The sequence below is a fragment of the Euprymna scolopes genome, unplaced genomic scaffold, assembly GCF_053919585.1.
Source record: "Euprymna scolopes isolate OS-2025 unplaced genomic scaffold, ASM5391958v1 sca1, whole genome shotgun sequence".
Classification (NCBI taxonomy): Eukaryota; Metazoa; Mollusca; class Cephalopoda; order Sepiida; family Sepiolidae; genus Euprymna; species Euprymna scolopes.
In genome coordinates this window covers 1,518,803-1,528,802 of record NW_027633102.1, presented here as the reverse complement: position 1 = coordinate 1,528,802, position 10,000 = coordinate 1,518,803, and the positions used below count along the sequence as shown (strand labels likewise).

The window sequence follows — 10,000 nt, the reverse complement described above, 5'->3', positions numbered from 1 at the left end:
GTGAGGCGAGGAGAAGACGACGGCACGAGACCGACGACACCCCCCGACGACCCCCGGACGACTTTGCCACGACACCTCTCCCCGATCGACGCCCTCCTACACGCTCTCTCGCTTTCGCTTCGCCTTCGGGGTTAGTCAGAGGTGGCCCCTACGACTCGCGAACGGCCAGGACTCCTCGGTCCGTGTTTCAAGACGGGTCGGGTGGGTTGCCGATGCACGTCGCTGACCCGGGGTGGCGGGCGGCTCGAGTAAAAAAGCGTCGCCGAGCGACCTCTCCGGAAACGGAAACGGGCGCGGGCGGGGTTGCCCCGACAAGAACCCGAAACGTCGGCGAGGTGCGTGACGGCGAGGCCGCGCCAGTCCTATCCCGCCTCTCATCGCGCACGCGCCCGAGACGGTGGGGCGCCTAAGGAGCGACACACAGAGTGCGTCGCCCGCACGCGACTTCCGGCGGGATCAAAACGGACCGGCTCGCCACGTGTAACGGATCGTGTCAGATTTCCTCCGTTCCCGGCAGAAAGGGGCAGTTACGTTCGCGGGCCCGACGGCCGTGGCCCCCGACTTCACAAGGTGGGAAGACGGGGGTTTTCAGGGTGATGAAACGCCTGCCGCCTACGGAAAAAAACCCGCGTGTTCGACCTGCACGCCGGGAACGGGTCGCGACGACGGACCGGAGGGGAAGTGCGTCCGGTGCCGGCCGCGCGGAGGTCGCGCCGAAGCGCCCGCGCCATGATTACGCCGAGCGATGATGAAGGGGACGGGTGCAGCGGAGTCGCGCGCGGAGGGAGCAGGAGGAAAGAAGAAGCGGCGGCGACGGATGCGGCGGGTTAGGGCCCGGCGGCAGCAGCGATCGAGAGGACGAGTCCCCTCCGTCGCAGCCAACCGACGCAGCCACCTACCGACGCCGCGGTCGTCACCACGTTTCCCTTCCCGCTATCCACGCGGCCCGTCTCCTTCGTCGGCGACGCGGGCACAAAAGCTGGAACCGCGGGGAACGAGTCCCCCGCGGACACGACGAACGACGACCTGTGCCGCGACGGCCTCTCTTTCAAGAACACACATCGAGTTTGGGCTCGAGCCTAGGCAGCACCGGACTGAGTCCCCCCGCGATCGCGGTGAGCGGTCCCACCCGTTTACCCCTGGGCGGTTTCACGTTCTCTTGAACTCTCTCTCCAAAGTTCTTTTCAACTTTCCCTCACGGTACTTTGTCGACTATCGGACTCGTCCCGGTATTTAGCCTTGGATGGAGCTTACCACCCGATTTGGGCTGCGTTCCCAAGCAACCCGACTCTCGGATCGAAGGCCGTCGCTCGCCGTCCGCACCGAATGGGCCTGGCACCCGCCGCGGGCGGCCCCGATCGAGGGAACTCCGAACTATGCGAGACGAAAACGAACGGCTGCCTTCGACCCATGCGCCACACGTCCCGAAGCCTTTAACTTGCGACGGGATTCGGCGTTGGGCTTCTCCCGGTTCACTCGCCGTTACTAAGGGAATCCCGGTTGGTTTCTTTTCCTCCGCTTAGCGATATGCTTAAGTTCAGCGGGTCGTCTCGTCCGAGCCGAGGGCGGCGGTTTTTAGTAGAGTGTGGTGTTTGGAGGAGAGGAATCTCGATCGGTACCCTCCGTGTGACGACGGCTGGCCGATATAGCGCCCGTCCGACCGAAAATGAAGAAGCCAACAATTAAAAAAAGCGTGGGTCCTCCCATCCGACGTTGCGTTGCCTACGACGCGGCCACCTTTTTACGGTGCGACGGCCGTGCTCGTCGCGCTGCTCGAGGCGTCGCTGAGAGACACCTTCATGAGGCAGAGAGCGAGACGAGCAGGCGGCGCTTACGTCGGCAGTCGGTTAGGTCGGTACTTCTTTTTTTGGTCTCCCTTCGGCTGCTTTCGGACAGACTCCTCCTGCTCCTCCTCCACAGTGTTTCTTCACGCGGTCGAAAAGGGAAAAGACTCCGCGGTCTGCCAGCGGGAGACGAAGGAGGAGGCCGGAGAGGGTTTTAAAAAAAAAAAGACATTGAAAGGAGTCAATTCTTTTTTTATTTTTCTTCCCCTCGTCACTCGCTCCTGCGACGTCCCGGTTACCACCGTGCCGAGGACCGGGCGGGCACGGGGACGGCAAGATGTCGTTTCGTTAACGGAGAAAGACATGTAACGTTCCGCCTCTCGACCGGACGTGGCCCCGAGACAAGGGATCTCGGGGCCGCAATGTGCGTTCGAGGTGTCGATGTTCACTGAGTCCTGCAATTCGCATCAGTTATCGCGGCTGGCCGCGCTCTTCATCGACGGACGAGCCGAGTGATCCCCCGTCCAGGGTTCAGCACTTGTTTTTTTAATAGTTTTTGTTTATATAGATTTAGTAGTGTGCGAGGAGGTCTGTGCGAGGAGGCGTGACGGCATTGCAATGTCGCGAGTAGTTTGTTTTTTTAGCTAGCGGCGGTGGCACAGCGGCTGCAAAAAACAAAAAAAACGATAAAGCGGCGACAAGGCAAAGAAGAAGCGGCCATCACTTGCGGTGGGCGAAAAAACAAACAGGTGGTAAGACGCGGAAGCAAGCAAGAAGAGCTGGGGCTTTAAAAACCTCCGCGTCACCACAAATCTATCTCTCGCTCCGCCTTTTATAGGTTTGTTTGCGCGCATTCGAGGCGTTGACGCCGACAGACAGAGGAGGTAGGCCGGAAACAACAAACCAGTCTCGAACGGGAAAACGGTAATGATCCTTCCGCAGGTTCACCTACGGAAACCTTGTTACGACTTTTACTTCCTCTAAACGATCGGGTTCGGTCGTCTTCTCCAGGCATCGAACGCCGAGGCGTAGATGCACGAGTGTCGTGACGGACACGTCGCGCACTGCCCGGCGGCGTCGTCGGCCAGATCCGAGGACCTCACCGGACCGTTCGATCGGTAGTAGCGACGGGCGGTGTGTACAAAGGGCAGGGACGTGATCGACGCGGGCTGTTGACCCGCGCCTACCGGGAATTCCTCGTTCACGGGGTTGGTTACAGGCCCGATCCCTATCACGGGAGGTGGTTCAGAGGTTTCCCAACCCTCTCGGGCCGGGGCGAAGTCCCCGCTGATACCTCCAGTGTAGCGCGCGTGCGGCCCCGGACATCTAAGGGCATCACAGACCTGTTATCGCTCCGCCTCGTGTGGCTTTCTGCCACCCGTCCCTCTAAGAAGTGCGTGAGAAAACCGACCCGGACCCGAGCGCCACGGAGGACGCCGAGCCCGCCGTAAAAATCACTGACATCGGCGCACTAGTTAGCAGGCCGGAGTCTCGTTCGTTATCGGAATCAACCAGACGGATCGCTCCACCAACTAAGAACGGCCATGCACACCACCCACCGAATCGAGAAAGAGCTATCGATCTGTCAATCCTACCGGTGTCCGGACCGGGTGAGTTTTCCCGTGTTGAGTCAAATTAAGCCGCAGGCTCCACTCCTGGTGGTGCCCTTCCGTCAATTCTTTAAGTTTCAGCTTTGCAACCATACTCCCCCCGGAACCGAACTCTGGTTTCCGCAGGCTACCCGCCGGGTCATGGAAGCGAACGCCGGCGGATCGCCGGTCGGCATCGTTTACGGTCGGAACTACGACGGTATCTGATCGTCTTCGAACCTCCGACTTTCGCTCTTGATCGAGGAAAACGTGCTTGCCACACGCCATCGCTGCAGTTCGTCTTGCGACGATCCAAGAATTTCACCTCTAACGTCGCAATACGAGTGGCCCCGACCGCTCCCTTCGATCATTGCCTCGCCGTAGACGGAGACCGACAGACGTAGACGAGGCCCTCTTCCATCATTCCATGCTTATCGTATGCAAGCTTGAACAGCCCGCTCTGAGCACTCTATTTTTTCAAAAGTGAACGTACCGGCCGCCGCGGACACTCGGTTAAGAGCACCCTTGGAGGAGAAACCGCCGACCGCAACACGCGCGCAGACAAGACACGAAAGCAGGGACTCGGAGCGGACCGGGGGTTCAAAAAAAAAGAGGAACGCGCGGAAAGGGAGAGGGGAGAGAAGCGCGGGGTCAGAGTGCGGGGATGCGAATGAACGCACCCAAACACACACACGTAGCACCCCCGTTAGACTACTCCCGGAACCGAACCGACGACCACTTGTTTTTTTTTCCCGGATCCCGATCACGACCTCCTCGTCCACCTCGCCGGCAGGACCGCGTGGCGGGTATGCTAGCGGTTGACACCGGCGGAAAGGGCCGGGAATGCGAACGGACGACCAAAGTCAACGACGGACGATGGCGCCGCCGCCCCGGGGCCGCTTGCGCGACCACGAACCCGAGTTCGGACTACGAGCTTTTAACCGCAACAACTTTAATATACGCTACCGGAGCTGGAATTACCGCGGCTGCTGGCACCAGACTTGCCCTCCGGTTGGTCCTCGTTAACGGATTTGAAGTGTACTCATTCCGATCGCGGGGCCTCGACAGAGTCCCGCGTCGTTATTTTTCGTCACTACCTCCCCGTGCCGGGAGTGGGTAATTTGCGCGCCTGCTGCCTTCCTTGGATGTGGTAGCCGTTTCGCATGCTCCCTCTCCGGAATCGAACCCCGATTCCCCGTTACCCGTAGTAACCACGGTAGGCACTTAACCGACCGTCGACAGTTGATAGGGCGGACCCTCGAGAGACCCGTCGCCGGGCGTGAAAGCTCGTGCGATCGACCAGTGAGTTATCCAGAGTCACCAAAGCGGAGCGCGCCGCCCTATGAGCCCCGCCACCGAACGGACCCGCGAGCGGGAACGCCGACGACGGGAGGACGGAATGACGCGCATCGGTCTCAGTCTAATATGTAGCGCCGCGACCCGGAACGGCCGACGCGGGTGCCAGCGCGCGAGGCGTGGCGACGACGGCGCGCCGACCGATCGCGGCCTGTGTCACATGTATTAGCTCTAGAATTGCCACAGTTATCCATCGCCTCCGAGGAGGAATACGGTCCCGAGGATTAGGTCCCGGTTCCTGAGCCATTCGCGGTTTCGCCCGTTCTAATGCGTGGCGTGAACTTACACTTGCATGGCTTAAGCTTTGAGACAAGCATATGACTACTGGCAGGATCAACCAGGTATCGTTGGAATTTGGGACTTTGTTTCGACAGAACGACAGACCGACCGACCGACCGACCGACATAAGACAGACAACTACAACGACGGGGCACGTGTTTATTTATTTTCGAGGGGGTTCGCCGTCAGAAGAAGCGCGCTGCCCGCGCTGATGGCCTCTTTTTTGTTTCTCCCCTGACTTGGACCGAGACCGAGACTCAAAGAACGAAAGCGACCAACGTCGACAACAACAACGACAACGGCACCTTGACAGCGATACATACGACAAACGACAAGCAGCACGACGGCAGTGCACACGGACATCGAGGGTCAAGGTGCAGACTGAACTCGCCGAGGTCGTCGTCATCGTGGTCGCCATCGATTCCGTCTCGTCGTCGTCGTCGTCAACGTCCACGTCACAGCCGCCGAGAAGAGAGAACAGACGACAGCGTCGACAACAACAACATCGACAACGGCACCCTTGACAGCGATACATACGACAAAACGACAAACAGCACGACGGCAGTGCACACGGACATCGGAGGTCAAGGTGCAGACTGGAATCGTCGAGGTCGTCGTCATCGTGGTCGCCATCGATGCCGTCTCGTCGTCGTCGTCGTCGTCTTCGTCGTCGTCGTCGTCCATCAACGTACCAACCGACCGAGACGAGAGAGCAAGCAACAACGTCGACAACAACAACGACAACGGCACCCTTGACAGCGATACATACGACAAACGACAAACAGCACGACGGCAGTGCACACGGACATCGGAGGTCAAGGTGCAGACTGAACTCGTCGAGGTCGTCGTCATCGTGGTCGCCATCGATGCCGTCTCGTCGTCGTCGTCGTCTCCGTCGTCGTCGTCGTCGTCGCCAACGTCAACGTCAACATCACAGCCGTCATCGGGGAGGAGCTGGACCAGGGCAGCGGCGGCGTAAATTTTCCCGTCACCTTCGTCGTCGCCTTCGTCGACCGACCGACCGACCGGCGTCGTGTTCGTGCTCGGAAAACCGAGGAGAGACAACGTGCACATGGCGCGTTCTCGCAAGCGGCTCCTCGGTCCGATTTTTTTGGGCGGCTTTTTCGAGCTTTTTTTTTTTTTCTCACCCTTTCGTCCGTGCGACGGCGAACGTTAGGGGAAAAAAAAAAAAAAAAAAAAAAACGACAACAACGCGGCGGACCGGGCGAACAACATCGTCGACACACACGACATTGACGACCGGTCCCCCTTTTCACAATCGCATCGAGATAAAAACGAACGAGTCCGATTCGAGCACCGAGTCGCGAGCGGAGGACTGTCGGTGCAAGTATCGATCACTGACGTGAGCGCTTCGCCGGACAGAGGATGGCTCATCCGGCAGCCGTGCAAATCGACGGTATGGGAAGAACGAACAAGAAGAGCAACGACTTGATCGGCGGCTTGGGAACTGCGGACGGTGAAAACGGGTTAATCGACTGCGACCACGACTGCTCGATCGATCTTCTTTGGCGCTAACAAAGGTGGAGGTGGCGCAAGAAGGGACTAGCGCTATCACCGTCCACGTATCAGAAGATGCGGCGGCAGACGTCGACGCTTATGCGTTGTCGGACGAGAAGTCGCTGCAGCACGTGTACCGCGAGCGGGACGTCCCAAGGTTTTGCCAGACGGAAAGAAATCGGGTGTCAGCGAACGTTCACACGGCTGTGAGATCGGACGCTGACAGGAGTAGGAGGCGGCAGGCAGGCGGCGGTTACGGCGGCGGCGCCTGCTGCTGCTCATCCTCCTGTTTGCTGCGGCGACTTCCAGGACGGGAGAGCATCGAACAACGTACGTATGGTTACAAGGGGATCAGGATCTACATAGTGCATCCCCCGCGGCTATTTTTGTTTGTTTGTTCGCTCGTTCGTTAATTCGTTCGTTCGTTCGTTCGTTCGTTACAATGTACGTTTTTCCGTTCGACGGCGGCAGAGAGCGGCGGCGTTTCTCCCTAATCCGGAGGATTTATCGGTCGCACAGCGATGGGTCGTTCGGCCGATCATCGAAAGATTCGCAGGTAGTGGTTGAATGGCAGAACGGCAGCAACAACAGCGGCGGCTGAGAGCGGCGAACGCTGAGGCGGAAGCAGAAGCTGCAGCAAACGTATCGGCTAAACATGGTGGACATAGATATGGCTGACGACGCGGGTACCACGACGACTATGGAACCAGGAAAAGGAGCCGTTAGTTGTTCCAACATATCGTTCGACACGTCGAGCAGCCCTAGGTCCACGGAGAAGCACACACACGTACCACGTATTATAACCTAACGACGATGAGCGGGCGCACGGTTGGCAGGAACGAAGGCGGCGGATCAAAACAAGTTGGAGCGCGGCGACAGCGATAACGGTGACAGCCCTAGGCGGCGGAGATGCCACTTTCTGACGCCTTTGCGACAAGCCCGTAGAGACTTTCCGGACCACCACGAGGCAAAGAGTCGCTGCTCCGACGAACCGACACACCAAAGTGTGCTTCCTACCGAACATGTTTTATAAAACTTTCAAAACTGGAAAACCCCAGAAATGGTGTTGGTATTCGTCCAGACCCACCTCCGACACCTGAAAATGGTGGTCAAAAAAAACGTCGATTATACGAAGCGACATTTCTGGTCGGCGATTTTCCAGTTTTACGCCTACTGCCACATGGGGATGTCGGTAGGCGTCGCAAAGTGCCTTCTCGACGCCTAGGCACACCAGGACTTTGTCATTTTTTTCCCCCTCGACATTCCTGGTCCGGTCTATTCCGATTTTACACCTACCGCCATGTGGGGGTGGCAGTAGGCGTCGAAAAGTGCCTTCTCGACCGCTAGCGACACCACTACTTTATCGAGCTCTGGAGGCCCGCACACCGACCCGGGGGCCGCGGAGTCGACCCCGGGGGCCTCCTGGCGTCGCCGCCGCTCACTTGGACGCCTTCCGCAACCTGTGGTCCCGCTCGGGGCCGCCGGGAGCCTCGCCGACCTGACCGGTGTCGGTAGGCGTCTGGAAGCGCCCGGCCGACCTGGACGAGGTCCCCTGGCCCCCGGGGGACACCCCTTAGTTGGATGGGGGTGCTGTCCCGGGCACACATGCAACCCCGCGGCCGCCTACCGACAGCCCCCTTCGCTCGATCGCTACTCCTTTCCAACATATGTCGGAGAAGCCGGGCGGTTGTGAAACCCCAGAAATGGTGTTGGTATTCGTCCAGACCCACCTCCGACACCTGAAAATGGTGGTCAAAAAAAACGTCGATTATACGAAGCGACATTTCTGGTCGGCGATTTTCCAGTTTTGCGCCTACCGCCATGTGGGGGTGGCAGTAGGCGTCGAAAAGTGCCTTCTCGACCGCTAGCGACACCACTACTTTATCGAGCTCTGGAGGCCCGCACACCGACCCGGGGGCCGCGGAGTCGACCCCGGGGGCCTCCTGGCGTCGCCGCCGCTCACTTGGACGCCTTCCGCAACCTGTGGTCCCGCTCGGGGCCGCCGGGAGCCTCGCCGACCTGACCGGTGTCGGTAGGCGTCTGGAAGCGCCCGGCCGACCTGGACGAGGTCCCCCTGGCCCCCGGGGGACACCCCTTAGTTGGATGGGGGGTGCTGTCCCGGGCACACATGCAACCCGCGGCCGCCTACCGACAGCCCCCTTCGCTCGATCGCTACTCCTTTCCAACATATGTCGGAGAAGCCGGGCGGTTGTGAAACCCCAGAAATGGTGTTGGTATTCGTCCAGACCCACCTCCGACACCTGAAAATGGTGGTCAAAAAAAACGTCGATTATACGAAGCGACATTTCTGGTCGGCGATTTTCCAGTTTTGCGCCTACCGCCATGTGGGGGTGGCAGTAGGCGTCGAAAAGTGCCTTCTCGACCGCTAGCGACACCACTACTTTATCGAGCTCTGGAGGCCCGCACACCGACCCGGGGGCCGCGGAGTCGACCCCGGGGGCCTCCTGGCGTCGCCGCCGCTCACTTGGACGCCTTCCGCAACCTGTGGTCCCGCTCGGGGCCGCCGGGAGCCTCGCCGACCTGACCGGTGTCGGTAGGCGTCTGGAAGCGCCCGGCCGACCTGGACGAGGTCCCCCTGGCCCCCGGGGGACACCCCTTAGTTGGATGGGGGTGCTGTCCCGGGCACACATGCAACCCGCGGCCGCCTACCGACAGCCCCCTTCGCTCGATCGCTACTCCTTTCCAACATATGTCGGAGAAGACGGGCGGTTGTGAAACCCCAGAAATGGTGTTGGTATTCGTCCAGACCCACCTCCGACACCTGAAAATGGTGGTCAAAAAAAACGTCGATTATACGAAGCGACATTTCTGGTCGGCGATTTTCCAGTTTTGCGCCTACCGCCATGTGGGGGTGGCAGTAGGCGTCGAAAAGTGCCTTCTCGACCGCTAGCGACACCACTACTTTATCGAGCTCTGGAGGCCCGCACACCGACCCGGGGGCCGCGGAGTCGACCCCGGGGGCCTCCTGGCGTCGCCGCCGCTCACTTGGACGCCTTCCGCAACCTGTGGTCCCGCTCGGGGCCGCCGGGAGCCTCGCCGACCTGACCGGTGTCGGTAGGCGTCTGGAAGCGCCCGGCCGACCTGGACGAGGTCCCCCTGGCCCCCGGGGGACACCCCTTAGTTGGATGGGGGTGCTGTCCCGGGCACACATGCAACCCGCGGCCGCCTACCGACAGCCCCCTTCGCTCGATCGCTACTCCTTTCCAACATATGTCGGAGAAAGCCGGGCGGTTGTGAAACCCCAGAAATGGTGTTGGTATTCGTCCAGACCCACCTCCGACACCTGAAAATGGTGGTCAAAAAAAACGTCGATTATACGAAGCGACATTTCTGGTCGGCGATTTTCCAGTTTTGCGCCTACCGCCATGTGGGGGTGGCAGTAGGCGTCGAAAAGTGCCTTCTCGACCGCTAGCGACACCACTACTTTATCGAGCTCTGGAGGCCCGCACACCG

General features: G+C 59.9%; 2 non-coding genes and 1 pseudogene across 2 annotated transcripts in view; all 3 read right to left on the bottom strand.

The window, feature by feature from the left end:
- The window catches only part of LOC145273247 (large subunit ribosomal RNA), a 5,728-nt gene extending 4,160 nt beyond the window's left edge, over positions 1 to 1,568 (bottom strand). The window contains exon 1 of the ribosomal RNA XR_013866272.1: positions 1 to 1,568. This exon is cut by the window's left edge and continues 4,160 nt beyond it. This is a non-coding gene — a ribosomal RNA (large subunit ribosomal RNA).
- Positions 1,569 to 2,158: 590 nt separating this feature from the next.
- Positions 2,159 to 2,316, bottom strand: LOC145273582 (5.8S ribosomal RNA). The gene has a single exon (XR_013866407.1). It is a non-coding gene; the product is annotated as a 5.8S ribosomal RNA (ribosomal RNA).
- Positions 2,317 to 2,709: 393 nt separating this feature from the next.
- Positions 2,710 to 5,073, bottom strand: LOC145273554 (small subunit ribosomal RNA; annotated as a pseudogene).
- Positions 5,074 to 10,000: the final 4,927 nt, after the last annotated feature.